Source organism: Mauremys mutica, chromosome 8 (assembly GCF_020497125.1).
Source record: "Mauremys mutica isolate MM-2020 ecotype Southern chromosome 8, ASM2049712v1, whole genome shotgun sequence".
Taxonomy (NCBI): Eukaryota; Metazoa; Chordata; order Testudines; family Geoemydidae; genus Mauremys; species Mauremys mutica.
In genome coordinates this window covers 110,755,416-110,773,233 of record NC_059079.1, presented here as the reverse complement: position 1 = coordinate 110,773,233, position 17,818 = coordinate 110,755,416, and the positions used below count along the sequence as shown (strand labels likewise).

The 17,818-nt window shown below is 44.0% G+C and overlaps 1 long non-coding RNA gene across 1 annotated transcript in view; it reads right to left on the bottom strand.

Moving 5' to 3' along the window:
• LOC123375471 overlaps positions 1–16,042 on the bottom strand; it is a 73,251-nt gene extending 57,209 nt beyond the window's left edge. The window contains exon 1 of the long non-coding RNA XR_006581465.1: positions 15,913–16,042. This is a non-coding gene — a long non-coding RNA (uncharacterized LOC123375471). The remainder of the gene's footprint in view (positions 1–15,912) is intronic.
• Positions 16,043–17,818: the final 1,776 nt, after the last annotated feature.

Sequence of the window (17,818 nt, the reverse complement as noted above, 5' to 3'; positions counted from 1 at the left end):
TCCAGAATGGGATGTTTTGTTTTTCTTACAAATGTGTGGGAATTCATTCCTTAAATATGGGCGGGGCAATAGTTCAGGCTGGAGCTGGATAGTGTGTGTGTAGGTTCTGTGCAAGCTTCCCAACCTACCGCTCTGGTACTGCCTCCTCCCCCCGCCACCCCCTTGCTGTGCCTCCCCACAGGCACTCACCACTTATCCAGAAATGGGACCCAGCACACATAGAAGTTGACAGTGATGGACACTAGGACCCAGGAGGCAGCATCCTGGAGCTGCTTGGCAGCCTCAGCAGAGGAGAGGAACAGAGGGAGCCTCTTCCCTCCCCGGCAGCTAAGCAGAGCTCCCGGGAAATTGTGGGTGCGGGGAGAGAATGCCTGCTCAAACTATTCCCACAGCTGGATTTTTAGTGTCCAGTCACCAGTGTTAACTGGATACCTGGCAGTGTGTTCCTGCAGCGTGGGGAGACGCAGCAGGCTGCTGTCTGGCTCCCGGCTGAGCTCCTTCCAAGCCACAAGGGGCTGCTTTGCTTTTCCTGCTGGCAGGAGCACTCCAGCAGGGCTGCATGAGCAAGCTCAATCCCCCCCGCTCCTCCCCAGCCCCAGCCGCACCCCCTGCCTGACCAGTAGGGCCTAAAAATAGGAAGGCCTAAGGCTGCATAGCCTTATTACCCTATGGGTTAATCTCCCCCACATCTTCTGCAGTGAAGACCATGGAAAGAATTTATTTAGCTTGTCTGCAATGGCCTTGTCTTCCCTGAGTGCTCCTTCAGCACTTTGGTCATCTTGTGGTCCCACTGCCTGTTGGGCAGGCATCCTGCTTCTGATGTACTTTAAAAAATTCTTACTGTTAGTTTCTGTGTCTTTAGCAAGTTGCTCCTCAAATTCTTTCTTGGCCTGCGTTATTATACTTTTATACTTAACCTGACTTCCACATTTTAAAGGATGCTTCTTTACCTCTAATGGCCTCCATAACTCCGTTGTTTAGCCATGGGACATTCTTTTTGTCCTCTGATTGTCTTTTCTGATTTGGGGATACATTTAGTTTGAGCCTAGATTATGGTATTTTTAAATAGTCCTCATGCTGCTTATGTGCATTTAATGCTTGTGAACAGCTCTTTTTTTTTCTATCTAACCAGCATCCTCATTCTTGTGTCATTCCTTTTTTTTAAAGTTAAATGGCACTGTGGTGATTTTGTTTTGTTTTAGTATTATCTTCCCTTCAAGGATGTTAAATTTGATTACATTATATCACTGTTACCAAGCAGTTCAGCTATATTCACACCCTTGTGCTCCATTTTGGACTAAATCAAGAATTGTCTCTCCCCTTGTGGGTTCCAGGACTAGCTGCTCCAAGAAGCAGCAATGTATGGTGTCTAGAAGTTTTATCTCCGCATCATGCCCTGATGTGATGTACCCAGTCAGTATGAGGATAGTTGAATCACCCATTATTATTGCGCTTTCTGCTTTTGCAGCCTCTCTAACCTCCCTTAACTGTCACAATCAGTCATCATCCTGGGCAGATGGCCAGTAGTATTTTCCTATTACTACACACCTCTTACTCAAGCATGAATTTTCTATCTATAGAGATTGTATGGTACAATTTGTTTAATGTAAGATTTTTACCTTAATTGCCTTTATGCTTTAAGATATAATGCCACTTTCCTCACAGCATGCCCCACTGTGTCATTCCTATATATTTATAGCATGGTATTACTGTGTCCCACTGATTATTGTCATTCAACCAAATGTCTGTAATGCCTATTATATCAATATTCTCATTTAATGCCAGATACTGTAATTCACCCACCTTAATATTTGGATTTATAGAATTTGTATATAAGCAATTTTACATTTTGTCAATATTCAGTTGCTTGCCTAAAAGTGTTATATTTAAATGGGACTCTATTTCATTTGACTGTTTCTCGCTAGCTCCTACCTGTATTTTACTAACTTATTTCCTATCTTCTTTACTAGTGTTGGTGTCACTAGGCATAAATCTAGGTAACTCGGGAGGATGGTTTTGGGCCTATGTGACCCAAAGTACCTTTATGTAAAGTGCTTTTGTTAGCCTTACTAAACTTTTGTAACCTTTTGTGTTATGTGCTAATTACTGGCAGTGGCAAGGTTGCTTGATACTAGATGTAGCCAATACTAAATAAGATAGGCGGAAAGCAGGTGCTGTAATTAAAGTTATATGCATGAGAACGTAGCCCCCACGGTGGGAAAGTACAGATAACTGATCACAGAAGAGTTGCTAACGAGCTAAGGTGGTTTTTTTTGCCAAGTATGACTTAACTGCTTCATGTGATTGCTATTGCAAAGTGTATTTGCTGCATGGGAATGAAAGGTGGGGGGAGAGGAGGAGTGGGGGGGTGATGGGAATGCTTAGCTGAAGTTATGTATAAAGAGAGGAAAACCGCTTGTATCGGTGTGCAGGATTTGAGATTGCTAGTTCTCCCTTGCACCTTATCTGGGCTCAAATAAACCTGGTTATTGCTTCTCCACCTTGGTGTGTTTATTGGCGAAGCACACCGGGCAACGAACCACTGTTGCTGTCGCCTCGGGCCTCTGTGCCGGCAACACTAGGATATACAGGTGCAGAGCCTCATGACAGAATTTCATGAGTGCCCAGGGCTCACAGTGCCCTGAATGCCAGAGACCCATTCCCCTTTTCAGCAGGGTACCTTAACTGCAAAAAGTCACTCTCCCAGCTTGACTGCTTCTGTACCCCCTTTCTCAGCACAGTTACTACAGGAATACAACCCACAGAAGCTTATGCCCAAATAAATTTGTTAGTCTAAGGTGCCACAAGGACTCCTTGTTTTTTTTGTTTGTTTGTTTGGTTGGGTTTTTTTAATTTTAAGGAAGGAACATGAGGCCTGGCCCTGGCAAAGTGACAATGTTTCTTCCACTCTGCTCCCCCGGGGCCAACTTTATGGAGCGAAATAAGAATTCAGACTCCAGAATGTCACACGGCCCCAGCCCAAAAGTAATGAAGTTATTGGAGTCTGCTGCTGCTCTGGATTTATAAGGCCCCTCGAGAGTCCTTGAAGGGTGTCCGACATCCCTGTTAACCATCCCCTGTTCTATATGTCATGTAGATAGAAAAGGCATCGCATGATGGAAAACTATCAGCCCCAGAGGCTGCTCATTTGGGATTCAGAGCAGTTACTGGAACCATTCCAGTTGACTCTGTGACCCTGGCTTGGATTAAAGATGCTGAGTGCAGAACACAGTAATTGAACTGAGAGGGTCCACAGAGCCACACACAGAGGGGAGGGGACAGGGGGCTCCCCTCTGTAGCATGCATCAGTGAGAGGGGTGACACAGGAGATTTGTCTCAGGAGATTAAATCATGTAGATGTTGCCTCTCCCTAGGTTGGCCAGTAACACTACTCCCCCTAAGGGACCCTCCTCAAGGACTCCATTACTGACAGCATGCAGCTTATTCTGCCAGTCCCATAAGCAGGCATCAGGGGCACATCTCACTTAAACACTAGTTGGGAGAGACTGTGCAGAGGAATGACAGCTCTATTTTATTATTACTGAGGAGAGCCCGCTCCCCCAGCACTGGGTCAGTGGCAGCCTGTACACTGAGAAATAGGGACATGGAGAACTTGGCTCCTGGTGTGGGAGCTGCCTCCCTTCATTACAAATGTGAACAGATACAGAAAACCTCTGGAAAACTACACAGCGATCAGCTGGCCACATGCCACAAGGGAGACAGACTGACACACAAGCACAATCTCACTGAAGGCTTCACTAAGAAGTAAAAAAGTGTTTACCAGCAAGTGGAGCAGGGTCCTGGGCTTCAAGAACTCAGTTATATTTCAGGCTCTGCCATCCTGTGGCAAGTATAGAAGAGAAGATGACTCAGTTTCTCCCCTTTAAATCTGACAGGGGTGCCTTTTTATTATTACTCTTGTAATTATTTTCATTAATTCCAAAAGGGGAGGGGGGAAATAGTGGGACCTGTTAACTGTTTTGCTTCTTCATGATGTAGAGAGGTCTGCAAGGCTTGTGAAAGGATTGTTCTGCTTTGTTTACATCAGAAATCCAGGGCCTGTCTAGAATGGAAGACTGTGATGACTGAAGCTAGTGAAATAATGGCATCAAAAAGAACAGATGGAAAGCTGCTGCAGCTGAAAGTAGAGGGAGGTTTTACCCAGACTGCTTAAAACTATTTTTTGTTAAGATCCATTTAACTCCAATGGGTACCTCAACAATTTGGAGAAAGGATATTTTTGTTAAAGATTCAATGCCCTGGCCCTTTCAGTTAAGGTGAACAAGATCACAATACAGTGGTCCAGCAAAACTAGGGGCACCAGAGTTGACATTCTAATATTTCTAGGGTAAAAATAAACAGGAAAGAACACATACAAAAAACTACCACATATTTCAGACCCCCTTTATCCATAAAGGGGCAAAAAAGAAGCAAGCATTTAAATCCTTTTCAGGTCACCTCTAAAGATGGACAGTTCCAAGTAGTATTAGTCAAACCAACCCTCTTGCTGAGAAGCTGGATAGAAACCCAGTGCCCATCTGACAGAGCTGTTCAGAATGGAAGCCTGTTGGCCTCAGGAAAATTCAGAGTGCTAAATAGTATCTGGCTCCTGAGCTGCAACCTGAACAGATTGCTAACTACTTTGTCTAAAATTAAACAGTTACAGTGGAATCATGTTAATCTCAACTGTAATGGATTCTGCTAAGGTTCCCAGAGTAACATCACTCCCTTGGCAGCTCTACTTCAAGGACACTTTTAGCCCCAGAAGAGTCACCCCAGATTTCAAACAAAACTGTCTCCCAACAGAGCATTTAGGGATGGGCAGCTCCATACATTAAAACAAATGGCTTTGAATTCTATTCTCCATACTCCCCATGCATCACCTGAGGAGATGCTCAGAATCAGGACAGAGAAAAACAGCAGAAAGAAGCTCATTTTGCTTGGGTGTTTATACCTCTTCCCCCACACCATGTCTGTCTTGTCTATTTAGATGTAAACTCTCAGGACATGGATCCTCTACTACTGTGTTGTTTGCGCAGTGGCCAGCACAATGTGGCTCCACTCTAGTTTGACACTATTGCAATAAACGTGATTAATAAAAAGAATAAATTTTGGTCACTATTTGAAAAGGCATAAGTGGTAGGGACAAACTGGAAATAAGTCTTATTCAAAACAGGTTCAAACAAACCTGACCCTGACTCAAACTTTCCCCAGGAGAGACAATTACACCAGTTCTCATTTCCCAAAATTTCTGAATGTGTGTGTGGGAGCAACACTCTCCACCACCAAAAAACCCTCTAAACCTCTGAGTGAAGGGCGAGGACACTATGCAACGACACTATACAGGAACAAAGGCAATAACCAGCATCTTTGTGAGCAATTTCATTACACTGTATGGAATGGAAATAGGTTCTTGCTTGTTATATCCCAAGCATTTTGGGAATCTGAAGTACATCGGATTTCCAGGAAGATACAGAACAGAAATTCTGCTGGCAGGTGAAGAGGAATGTGCAAGCATGAACCCCCTAAAACCCAATGTAACTTCCAGGGACAATTAAGGGAAGAATCCTTGGTACATGTGTATTTCAACCTCCAGACACTCCTTTCCAAGTGCTGGACTCTTCCTTCATGTGTCCTCGTGCCCTCCATTAAAGTCAATGAGCTTCCACAGAAAAACTGAGAGCAGAATTGCTCCCAAATTGTGTATACTCACAATGGAACTACTTGTTGCGGGGGAGGGGCGGGGAATGATACACACCCATCATAATAAGGCAGAGAATTAGCTGAAAGTGCTGTACAGATAGTATACATCTGTTTTTCTATTCTAGGCTTTTTTTTTCCAATTAGGAAAAAAAGATAGCAGGTGTCAAAGAATGGGATATTTTGCCCACAGTGAGGTAGTTCTGGCACAGCCTCTTTTGGTGCACAAGAAAGGCTAGAAACAATTTCTGGAAACAATATTCACTGCTTGATGTAAGAGGATGGATTAGATAAGACATTTCAAGCCCCTCCTTTCTGCCTCTGACTTTGCTATCAAAGCCCATTATGATGGAGCCAGAGAAATTATTTCACCAGAATGAGTTAGTCATGTTGCTTTTACCAGTTATGCTGTCATATTTTAAACAAACCACGAATCACAATGCTGATCAGTAGTGTGACCTAAACAGCAATCAGTCAGCACAGGCAGATCTCCAACACTGAGCCTGAACAGGGATTTCATTGTAAAGAGTATTTGCAGCTATCAAGAATATATACACTTGTTCTAAGGTCCAGAAGGAGGTGAAAGGCAGCCCAGTTGAAAGTCTTTGGATAAAGATAAAAAGGGAAAAAATAGAGGTGATGCCATGGTAGGGGTCTATTGTAGACCACCCAAGCAGGAAGAGGAGGTGCATGAGGCATTTACAGAGTAATAGAAATATGCAAAACATAAATGCTAGTAGCAATGATGGACTAAAAATCCAGACATCTGTTGCAAAAGTAATATGGCAAAACACAAATTTTCCAAAAAATTAATTTAATTTATTGGGGACACTCTGTTTCAGAAAGTGGAGGAAGTAACCAGGGAGATTGCCATTTTAGACTTGATTCTGACCAACAGGAAGGAATGGGCTGTGAATCTGAAGGTGGAAGGCAATTTGGGCGAAAGCAATCATGAAATGATAAGATTTAATGAGTCTATGGAAAGGAAGGAGTGAGAACAGCAGAATGAGGACAATGGACTTTTAAAAAAGCCGACTTTAAAAAACTCAGACAACTCAGGTAAAGTCCCATGGGAAGAAAATGTAAGAGATGAAGGAGTTCTGGAGAGCTGGCAGCTTCTCAAGGAGACAATATTAAAGGCACAACTGCAAACTATCCTAAAAGACAGGAAGACTAGCAAGAAGCCAATTTGGCTCTATCAGTAGCTCTTTAATTACCTGAAAATCAAAAAGGAATCCTACAAAATGTGGAAACAGAGACGAATAGCTCAGGAGGAGCACAAAAGAAGAGCACAAGCATGTAGGGACAAAATCTGAAAGGCTAAGGCGCAAAATGAGGTACATCTAGCAAGGGACATAAAAGGAAATAAGACATCGTTCTTTAAACACATTAAGAACAAGAGAAAGACGAAGCAAAGTGTAGGTACTCTATGTAGGTGGAAAGGAGAGCTAACAACTGATGATGACAACAAGAAGGCTGAGGTATTTAATGCCCATTTTGCTTCAGTCTTCACTAAAAAGGCTAATGGTCACCAGATACTAAACAATTTATATTAACAACAAGGGTGAAAGAACGCAAGCCAAAATAGAGAAAGAATAGGTTAGAAAATATTTAGATAAGTTAAATTTATGCAAGTCATCAGGGCTTAATGAAATTAATTCTAGTGTACTTTAGGAACTAGCTGAAGCAATCTCAGAACCGTTAGAAATTATCTTCAAAACTCAGAGGATGGGTGAGGTCACAGATGACTGGAGACAGGCAAACATAGCACCTATCTTCACAAAGGGGAACAAAGAGGACCTGGGAAATCAGCCTAACTTCTTCTTCTAACAGCACTTTGAAAGATAGTGGAATAAATTATTAAACAATCAATTTGTAAGCACCTAGATAACAGTGCTATATAAAGTAGCCAGCATGGATTTGTCAAGAACAAATCATGCCAAATCAACCAAATTTCTTTCTCTAACAGGGTTACTGGCTTAGTGATTGGGAGGGACCAGTAGATGTGATATATCTTGATTTTAGCAAGGCTTGTGACACAGTCATCCATGACATTCTCATAAGCAAATTAGGAAAAATGTGGTCTAGTGGAAATTACTATAAGGTGGGTCCACAACTGGTTGAAAGACCATACAAACCCTGACTGTTCCTCGAGTATCTAGTGGGGTCCTGTAGGATTCTGTCCTGGGTCCAATACTATTCAATATTTTCATTAATGACTTGAATAATGGGGGAGAGAGTATGCTCATAAAATTTGCAGATGACACCAAACTGGGAGAGATTACAAGCACTTTGGAGGACAGAATTAGAATTCAAAACAACTTTGACAATTTAGAAAATTAGTCCCAAATCAACAAGATTAAATTCAGTAAAGACAAGTGCAAAGAACTAAATTTAGGATGGAAAAATCAAATGCATAGCTACAAAATGGGGAACAAGTGGAGAGCTAAGTTCCCTGTAAGCTGTGCAGCCGTGCAGCAGCCTATTAAAGTGCCGCGCAGGTGCTCAGGGAACTCGACCGGGGCTCTGCGTGCTGCCCCCATCCCAAGCACCAGCTCTGCATTCCCACTGGCTGGACCTGCTGCTGGCTGCTTCCAGGGCGCAGCGCAGACTGCGGTGCCAGATCAGGCAAGAAGCCTGCCTTAGCACCTCCACTGTGCCACTGACTGGGAGCCGCCCGAGGTAAGCCCAGGCCCCAACCCTGGGCAGTTTTAAGAAAAGATTGGACAAACACCTGTTAGGGATGGTCTAGGTTTCTGTAAGGAGTTCACTCACCACTGGGGAGCCTCCCGCTGGCTGTCTTGGGAATTAGCTCTGTGTGTTAGTGCGCCCTCTTCAGATGGTGCCTCACCGCCATCACTCCTGTTCTAGGACACACGTCTCTCCAAGTCCTCTGGCCATGCCACCCAGTGTGCTACCCCCTGCCAGGGGACCCACATTCTGCTGTTCAGCCACTTTCCTTACTGGCTACTGCAGCAAAATCTCTGGCCACTTCCTTGTGGCCCCAACATCCGCTTTGCCCTTGCCTCAGGGCATCAGCCTGCAAACCCCAGTAGCCAGCCAGGAACCGTCTCTCGCTCCCCCAGTCCCTGCTAGCAGCAATGCTCTATCTAGTGTGCTGGCAGTTCTCTCAGCCCTCCAGAGACACAGTCCTTCCTCCCTGGGCTCCCAGCAGAGAACTGCCTTCCTCTGCCCCACAGCTCCCTTTTCATATGGACCTGCTTGGCCCTGATTGGCTGCTTCCTCCAGCACTTCTCTGATTGGCTGCCTTCTGCACAGCCTCCCTAGGGCCCTATTAACTCCTTAGAGCCCAGTGTGAGGCAGGTGCTGCATCACAGTTTCCTTGGTCCTGCCTCAGAGCAGGGGGCTGATGACCTCTCAAGATCCCAACCAGCTGAGTTTTCTATGATTCTATTGTTATTGTCCTTTCAACATCATAATTTTTACTAAAAAGCAAATTGCACTTCAAGTCTTTGTATTTTACAAACATAACACATAGAATAGACACTTCTTTAGTGAGATCTGCCCAGTGCAAGAGAAATAAGGTGGTTATGATTCCCCAATTCTCTGCCCTGTTCGGTCCTAGCCTCATCCCAGATATAGAGAACAAGACTGTTCTAATCTATGCCAGCAGGTAAAGCTTCTCAAAGTACCATTCACCAGCTGAGAATTGAGGGACTACATTGGTATTCTAGCCATGCCCGTAGCATGGTACACCTCTACCTCGATATAACGCTGTCCTCGGGAGCCAAAAAATCTTACTGCATTATAGATGAAACCGCGTTATATCGAACTTGCTTTGATCCACCGGAGTGCGCAGCCCACCCCCCAGAGCGCTGCTTTACTGCATTATATCCAAATTTGTGTTATATCAGGTCACATTATATCGGGGTAGAGGTGTATATGAGTACATAAGGGTCATGGCACCAATTCTCAAATAGCTGATGGTCTCTCACGACTTGTTGCCAGCTAGCACAGGTTGGAACAGACCCTAGAGTACTCTAGCCTACTCTAGGGCACACTTCAGTGCATTAACCATAAAAGACTATCCTTCCTCTCATTAGATAGTAACAGGGTTAATCTCTTTTGGGAGACTTTTAATTGTATAAATATTAACTAATCCTCACACATTTATGTAGTATCACAAATCCTCCAAATAATGTTCCCATTTTACAGCTAGAGGACACGGAAACAGAAAGGTTAAATGACTTGTCTAAGGCCACAGCATGAGTCTGTCTCAGAGGTAAGATAAGTGCTCAGGCATTCCTGCCTCTTAGGCCTGTGTTCTCACCACCAGACCTGACCTTTCTATAAAAAAGGGAGAGGACTTGTATGGGGTGACACAAAGGGGATAACTATGAGTAATAGGATGCAATTAAGCAAAGGACAATATAGTTTGACTATCAGGAAACATTGCTAACAGTAAATTCTATAAGTGCATTAAAGGATCTGAGAAAGGAAGTGACAAAGCTCCATCACTTGGCACATTTTAAATGTGACTGGACAAAGCCCAGAGAGTATATTGCTGTAACAGTTCTGCACTGGCCCGGGAAAGGATTGGTCTTTTGTATCTTTAACTTCTATGCTAGTAATTTTTGGCATTCAAGAGCATAAGAACGTCTATACTGGGTCAGACCAAAGCTCCATCTAGCCCAGTATCCTGTCTTATGACAGTGGCCAATGCCAAGTGCCCAGAGGGAATGAACATAGCAGGTAATCATCAAGTGATCCATCCCCTGTCGCCCATTCCCAGTTTCAGGCAAACAGAAGCTAGGGACACCATCCCTGCCCATCCTGGCTAATAGACATTGATGGTCCTATCCTCCATGAATTTATCTCGCTCTTTTTTGAACCCTGTTATAGTTTTGGCCTTCACAACATCCTCTGGCAAAGAGTTCTACAGGTTGACTGTGTTGTGTGAAGAAATACTTCCTTTTGTTTGTTTTAAACCTGCTGCCTGTTAATTTAATTTGGTGACCCCTTGTTCTTGTGTTATGACAAGGAGTAAATAACACTTCCTTATTTACTTTCTCCACGCCAGTCATAATTTTATAGACCTCTATCATATCCCCCTGTAGCAATGCAGGACTCACCCCTGCAGCGCCTCCTGCTGGTTGTCTCTGGGAATTAGCTCATCCAGCCTCCAGAGCACCCTCTGCAGGCTAGTGTCCCACTGCCACTTGGCCCTTGTGCCCCTCCCGGACCCCAGTGCCCCTTTCTCTGGGTTGCTGCCCCCTGGCAGTACCCCCACACTCTCAGGTTCTGGGTCTCCCCACCCAGGGGAACCCCCAACCACTAACTCCACCTCGCCCCAGTCTAGGCTACTGCCAATCACCATCTAGCCCCACTCCCTGGGGCAGACTGCAATGTCAGCCACTCATCACAGGCAAGGCAGTTCGACCTGCTGCCTTCCTCTACCACTCAGTACCTTTTTAGGCCTTAAACCAGGCCTTGCAGCCTGGGGAGTTGTCAGCCAGGAGCTCCCCTGCTCCTCTGGCTTTCCCCAGCCCTGCTTCACTCCTAGTACCCTTTCTGCTAGGCAGCCAGGCCCTGCTCCCTCTCAGACCAGAGACCCTCTGTGCCTTTACTCCTAGCTCGGGTCCCTGCAGCCAGGTCGGTCTCCCTCTACAAGCAGAGAGAGACTGTATGGGCTTCTTGCTTGCAGCCTCTTATAGGGACCAGTTGGGCCTGACTGCGGCATGGCCCCAGCTGTTACTGCCTTCCTCAAACAGCCTAGGCTTTCCTTCCCAGCCTTAGCCCTCTCCCAGGGCTGGCTTTAACCCTTCCAGGGCTGGAGCAGGTGAGCACCCCACTACTCCCCCCTTAGTTGTCCCTTTTCCAAGCTGAAAAGTCCTAGTCTTATTAATCTCTGCTCATACGGAAGCTGCTCCATACCCCTAATCATTTTTGTTGTCCTTGTTTGAAGCTTTTTGGTCTTATTATCTATCCCTTTCTTAATGATTCCCAACATTCTGTTCACTTTTTTGACTGCCACTGTACATTGAGTGAATGTTTTCAGAGAACCATCCACTATGACTCCAAGATCTCTTTCTTGAGTGAAACAGCTAATTTAGATCCCATCATTTTATATGTATAGTTGGGATTATGTTTTCCAATGTGCGTTACTTTGCTTTTATCAATATTGAATTTCATCTGCCATTTTGTTGCCCAGTCCACTAGTTTTGAGAGATCCTTTTCTAACTCTTTGCAGTCTGCCTGGGACGTATCTATCTTGAGTAGTTTTGTATCATCTGCAAATTTTGCCACCTCACTGTTTATCCCTTTTCCAGATCATTTATGAATATGTTGAATAGGACTGGTCCCAGTACAGACCCCTGGGGGATATCATTATTTTCCTCTTTCCATTCTGAAAACTGACCATTTATTCCTACCCTTTGTTTCCTATCTTTTAACCAGTTACCAATCCAAGAGAGGACCTTCCCTCTTATCCCATGACAGCTTACTTTGCTTAAGAGCCTTTGGTGAGGGACTTTGTCAAAGGCTTTCGGAAATCTAAGTACACTATATCATTGGATCCCCCTTGTCCACATGCGTTTTTACCCCCTCAAAGAATTCTAGTAGATTGTTGAGGCATGATTTCCCTTTACAAAAACCATGTTGACTCTTCCCCAACAAATTATGTTAATCTATGTGTCTGACAATTCTGTTCTTTACTATAGTTTCAATCAGTTTGCCTGGTACTGAAGTCAGACTTACTGGCCTCTAATTCCCAGGATCACCTATGGAGCCCTTTTTAAAAATTGATGTCACATTAGCTATTCTCCAGTCATTTGGTACAGAAGCTGATTTACATAATAGAATACAAACTACAGTTAGTAGTTTCACATATGAGTTCCTTCAGAACTCTTGGTGAATACCATCTGGGCCTGGTGACTTATTACTGTTTAGTTTATCAATTTGTTCCAAAACCACCTCTAATGACATCTTAATCTGAGACAGTTTCTCAAATTTGTGACCTAAAAAGAATGGCTCAAGTTTGTGAATCTCCCTCACATCCTCAGCCATGAAGACCAATGCAGATAATTCATTTAGTTTCTCCACAATGGTCTTATTGTCTTGGAGTGCTCCTTTAGCATCTCAATCATCCAGTGGCCCCACTGGGTGTTTAGCAGGCTTCCTACTTCTCATGAACTTAAAACATTTTTTGCTATTACTTTTTGAGTCTTTGGCTAGCTGTTCTTCAAATTCTTTTTGGGCCTTCCTAATTATATTTTTACATGTCACTTGCCAGAGTTTATGCTCCTTTCTATTTTCCTCACTAGGATTTAATTTCCACTTTTGAAAGGATGCCTTTTTGCCTCTCACTGCTTCTTTTACTTACTTCTTCTTGTTTAGCCGTAGTGGCCCTTTTTTGGTTCTCTTACTATGTTTTTTTAATTTGGGATATACATTTAAGTTGAGCCTCTATTATGGTGTCTTTAAAAAGTTTCCATGGAGCTTGTAGGGATTTCACTTTTGGCACTGTACCTTTTAATTTCTGTTTAACTAACTTCCTAATTTTTGTGTAGTTCCCTTTTCTGAAATTAAATGCTACTGTGTTGGGCTGATGTGGTGTTTTCCCCAACACAGGGATGTTAAATTTCATTATATTATGGTCACTATTACCAAGCAGTCCAGCTATATTCAACTCTGGGACCAGATCCTGTGCTCTACTTAGGACCAAATCAAAAATTGCCTCTCCTCTTGTGGGTTCCAGGACTAGCTGCTCCAAGAAGCAGTCATTTAAGGTGTCAAGAAGCTTTATCTCTGCATCCTGTCCTGAGCTGACATGTACCCAGTCAATATGGGGATAGTTGAAATCCCCCATTATTACTGAGGGTTTTTTTATAGCCTCTCTAATCTCCCTGAACATTTCACAGTCACTATCACCATCCTGGTCAGGTGGTTGGTAGTATATCCCTACTGCTATATTCTTATTATTCAAGCAAGGAATTACTATCCATAGAGATTCTATGGAACAGTTTGGTTCTCTTAAGATTTTTAGTATCAGAGGGGTAGCCCTGTTAGTCTGGATCTGTAAAAGCAGCAAAGCATGTATTCACCCACGAAAGCTCATGCTCCAAAACTTCTGTTAGTCTATAAGGTGCCACAGGACTTAAGATTTTTACTTCATTTGACTCTATGCTCTCTTTCACATATAGTGCCACTCCCCCACCAGCACGACCTGTTCTGTCCTTCCAATATATTTTGTACCCTGATATTACTGTGTCCCATTGATTATCCTCATTCCACCAAGTTTCTGTGATGCTTATTATATCAATATCCTCATTTAATACATGGCACTCTAGTTCATCCATCTTATTATTTAGACTTCTAGCATTTGTAAATAAACACTTTAAAAACCTGTCACTTTTTAGCTGTCTGCCATTACATAATGTAACTGAATGGGGCTCTTTTTCATTTAGACAATCATAGAATATCAGGGTTGGAAAGGATCTCAAGAGATCTAGTCCAACGCCCTGCTCAAAGCAGGACCAATGCCCAGACAGATTTTTGCCCCAGATCCCTAAATGGCCCCCTCAAGGATTGAACTCACAACCCAGGTTTAGCAGGCCAATGCTCAAACCACTGAGCATTATGAATATAGGTGCATTATAAACCCATCTTGCAAAGACAGACATCCTTCATGACAATCTCAGAGACCCGCAAAGGCTGACTAGTTCATGGAGACCAAACAGCACTCATCACCCCTAGAAGTAGCTCCCCTCCAAGTCCTAAGAACTGAGCCCATTAATTTCCTGGGAGATTAGTGGAGCTTAGTTCATCATTGGACTGTTTCTCATCAGATCCTACCTGTATTTTATCATCTTCCATCCTCTCCTCCTAACTAGGACATACAGAATTTCCATTAATAGATCTTCCTCTAAGGAATGTCTCTGTCCGAACCACGTGCTCCTCCACATCTCTCGGCTTTCCCCCAGCCCTTAGTTTAAAAACTGCTCTATGACCTTTTAAATTGTAAGTGCCAGCAATGTGGTTCCATTTTGGTTTAGGTGGAGCCCATCCTTCCTGTATAGGCTCCCTCTTTCCAAAAATTTCCCCCATTCCTAATAAATCTAAATCCCTCCTCCTTACACCATTGTCTCATCCATGCATTGAGACCCTGCAGTTCTGCCTGTCTAATTGGCCATGTGCGTGGAACTGGAAGCATTTCAGAGAATGCTACCATGGAGGTCCTTGATTTCAATCTCTTACCTAGCAACCTAAATTTGGCCTCCAGGACCTCCCTCCTATCCCTCCCTCTGTCACTGGTACCTACATTTACCACGACCACTGGCTCCTCCCCAGCACTACATATAAGTCTATCTAGATGTCTCGAGAGATCCGCAACCTTCGCATCAGGCAGGCAAGTCACCATGCAGTTCTCCCGGTCATTGCAAACCCAGCTATCTATGTTTCTAATGATCAAATCCCCTATAACTATTACCTGTCTCTTTCTAATAACTGGAGTTCCCTCCCCCGGAGAGGTATCCTCAGTGCGAGAGGATACTATGACATCATCTGGAAGGAGGGTCCCAACTATGGAATGTTTCCCTCTGCTCCAGTTGGATATTCTCCTTCCCTGAGACTTTCATCCTCCTCAACAGCACAGAGGCTGTCAGATCAGGGGTGGGACCATTCCTGGAAAGTCTCATCTATGTATCTTTCTGTCTCCCTTGGCTCCTCCAGTTCAGCCACTCTGGTCTCCAAAGCCTGTACACAGTCTCTGAGGGCCAGAAGCTCCTTGCACTGAAGCACACATATGCCACCCGCCCATAGGTCAGGTAATCATACATGCTGCATTGGGTGCAATAAACTGGATAGCATACACCCTGTGGCAGACTTCTGCCTGCATTTTCTTTTCATTCCTGCAGCTCATTCCTTTGTTTTCATCAGGGGCGTGTTTGGCCTTAAGTTTAAAGAAGTTTAAAGAACGTTAAGCATATCTAGTGCCCCCCCTCAGACTCCCTCTCAATACTCCCTTGCTCGCTAGCTCCTCTGGTCGCTTAGGAGTGGGCTTTTTAAAGCCCTGGTCTTCCTGAGTAGTCCCGCCTCCTGTTTAAGGGTTGATGGGTGCTAAAGGGCTTAAAAATCAAAGCCTCGTTAAGAAGCTTTCAGCCTTGCCTAGGCTCAGCACACGGTCCTGCAAACAAACAGATCACACAGTATATTTCAGTCAAGCAGCAAGCACACCACAAACAACAAACTTACCCCAAGGGTCATGTAATCACTCCTCCTTCACCTGGAGAACTCCTTTGCAAAGTTGCTCATGTTCAAAGATTTACGTTTGAGTCCTTTCTGGAGTAAAGTCCGTCCCTTCCCAAAAGCAACAGGTTGTCAATGATCTAAAGTAAAGAAATAATAGAGCCTGTGTTGCTAACACCAAGTAGTGAGGTCATATCTCCACCCCAGCAGGTCAAAGGATTGCAGAATAAACAAAGGCAAAAGACAAGAGAACTTCAAAGTAAAATCACCAATGTGAAGAGGAGAATCAGGGAAAGAGAGGAAGGAAGATGAAGAAGACTGGGGAGACTAATTTTGTTTTCTTGCGCAAACCTGAGAAGCAAGTGAGTTTAGAATATGTAAAGCAAGAATTCACAGGCGGGGGGCATTTTAGTTAATGGGGACCTTAACCCCTTGGAATGCATACTGTTCAGTAACAACCACCCAGAGCTGGGAACAGAACCCAGGAATCCTGACTCCCAGTCCTTGTTGTTCATAACTGGGTAATATTTTTCCCAATACAAGCAGGTATGAATTGACACATTAGCAACAGTGAACAGACAGAATATCCCAGTACTGCAAATTCCTGATGGCTAGAAAAAAGGTCTTTTAATGCACTGGAAACGTCTGCTTTTAATTGTAGATAGTAGTTTTGCCCAATTTCCAATTCTTAAAAATACAAGAATAAAATAATAAATAAAATCTGGGGACTGGATGGCTCAGGGATCAGTAATTAATAGAGACTTTTACATCTAAGTTACTCCCTTCTAGCCTGACCCAGATTGGTGCCGACTGAAAATTGTTTCCATGCCTGCCTGGTTGCCTGTGGTATGTGAAAGGAATCTCAGCCTGATTCTAGTGGACAGATGTTCATATCTTAAGAGACACTGCCCTACCAGCACTGATTGATCCCCTTCTTGGCAGTCTCAGCAGAGAGTCCAAGGACCAAATGGTTCATGGAGAATGACCACAAAGAGGCCCAAAAAGGTCAGGCATGAAGCAGCCTAGCCAGGAATACGAGCCCCCATTCTGTACCTGTCCTGGGCATGAAGAGAGGATATAAGTGACAGGGAGACAAACTCATTTTGAAAAAAATAAAAGTACATCCCTAACAAGATCCTCCATCTAGGGAGCAAGCTGGTTTGGATAGAAACACCAACCAAAATGTAGGAAACATTTCACAACACTGAAATTGAGGGAAACAAGTAGGAAGCCTCCAGCAAGGGGTTCTTGTTCAGCCTAATGCAGATGTCAGTTAATTAGAGGAAAAGGTTATCTCATTAGTGGCCAAATCAATACAAAAAAGATTAAGAGCCTTGGACAGCAAACTCCTATGCTTTCCAGCAAGCACCCGGGGCTGTACGTAGCTAAAACTCAATACACATTAACGGGCTATCGCTGTAGACTTGAATTGGGATGTCTTCTTGAAATACTTTAATTGGACTCTCTCTAGCATTATCGATGCTAAACAAGATGTCAGATTTAGGCAGAATCTCTCACAAATGGGACTGGCAGCCCAGAATCTGAAACCCCGCCCCACATTAACTTCAGTTACAAACCTTGCTTCCTTTCTGATTATATTAATAGTCTCGTTCCCACAGACCCACAAGCCTGAGTGACTGAGGAGTGTGGTTGGGTACAGATGTCATGTGCCCTCTTCTGACTTGCTTCTCCCTCTCCTCAAATCCCCAGCTGTGCCCCTGCACCTCAGGTCTGATGGGCAGTGCTCCCTACAAGTCCAGTCCTGGGCTTCGTCTGAACCCAGAATCTGCAAGTCATGCTAGATTGCAAACCTTTTACCTTAGATTTAGCCTCCTCTGAAAGGAACACAAATCAGACTGTAGAACCTGCTTGAAATTAGCAGGTCAATAAGTGGAAAATGCCCCAATCGATA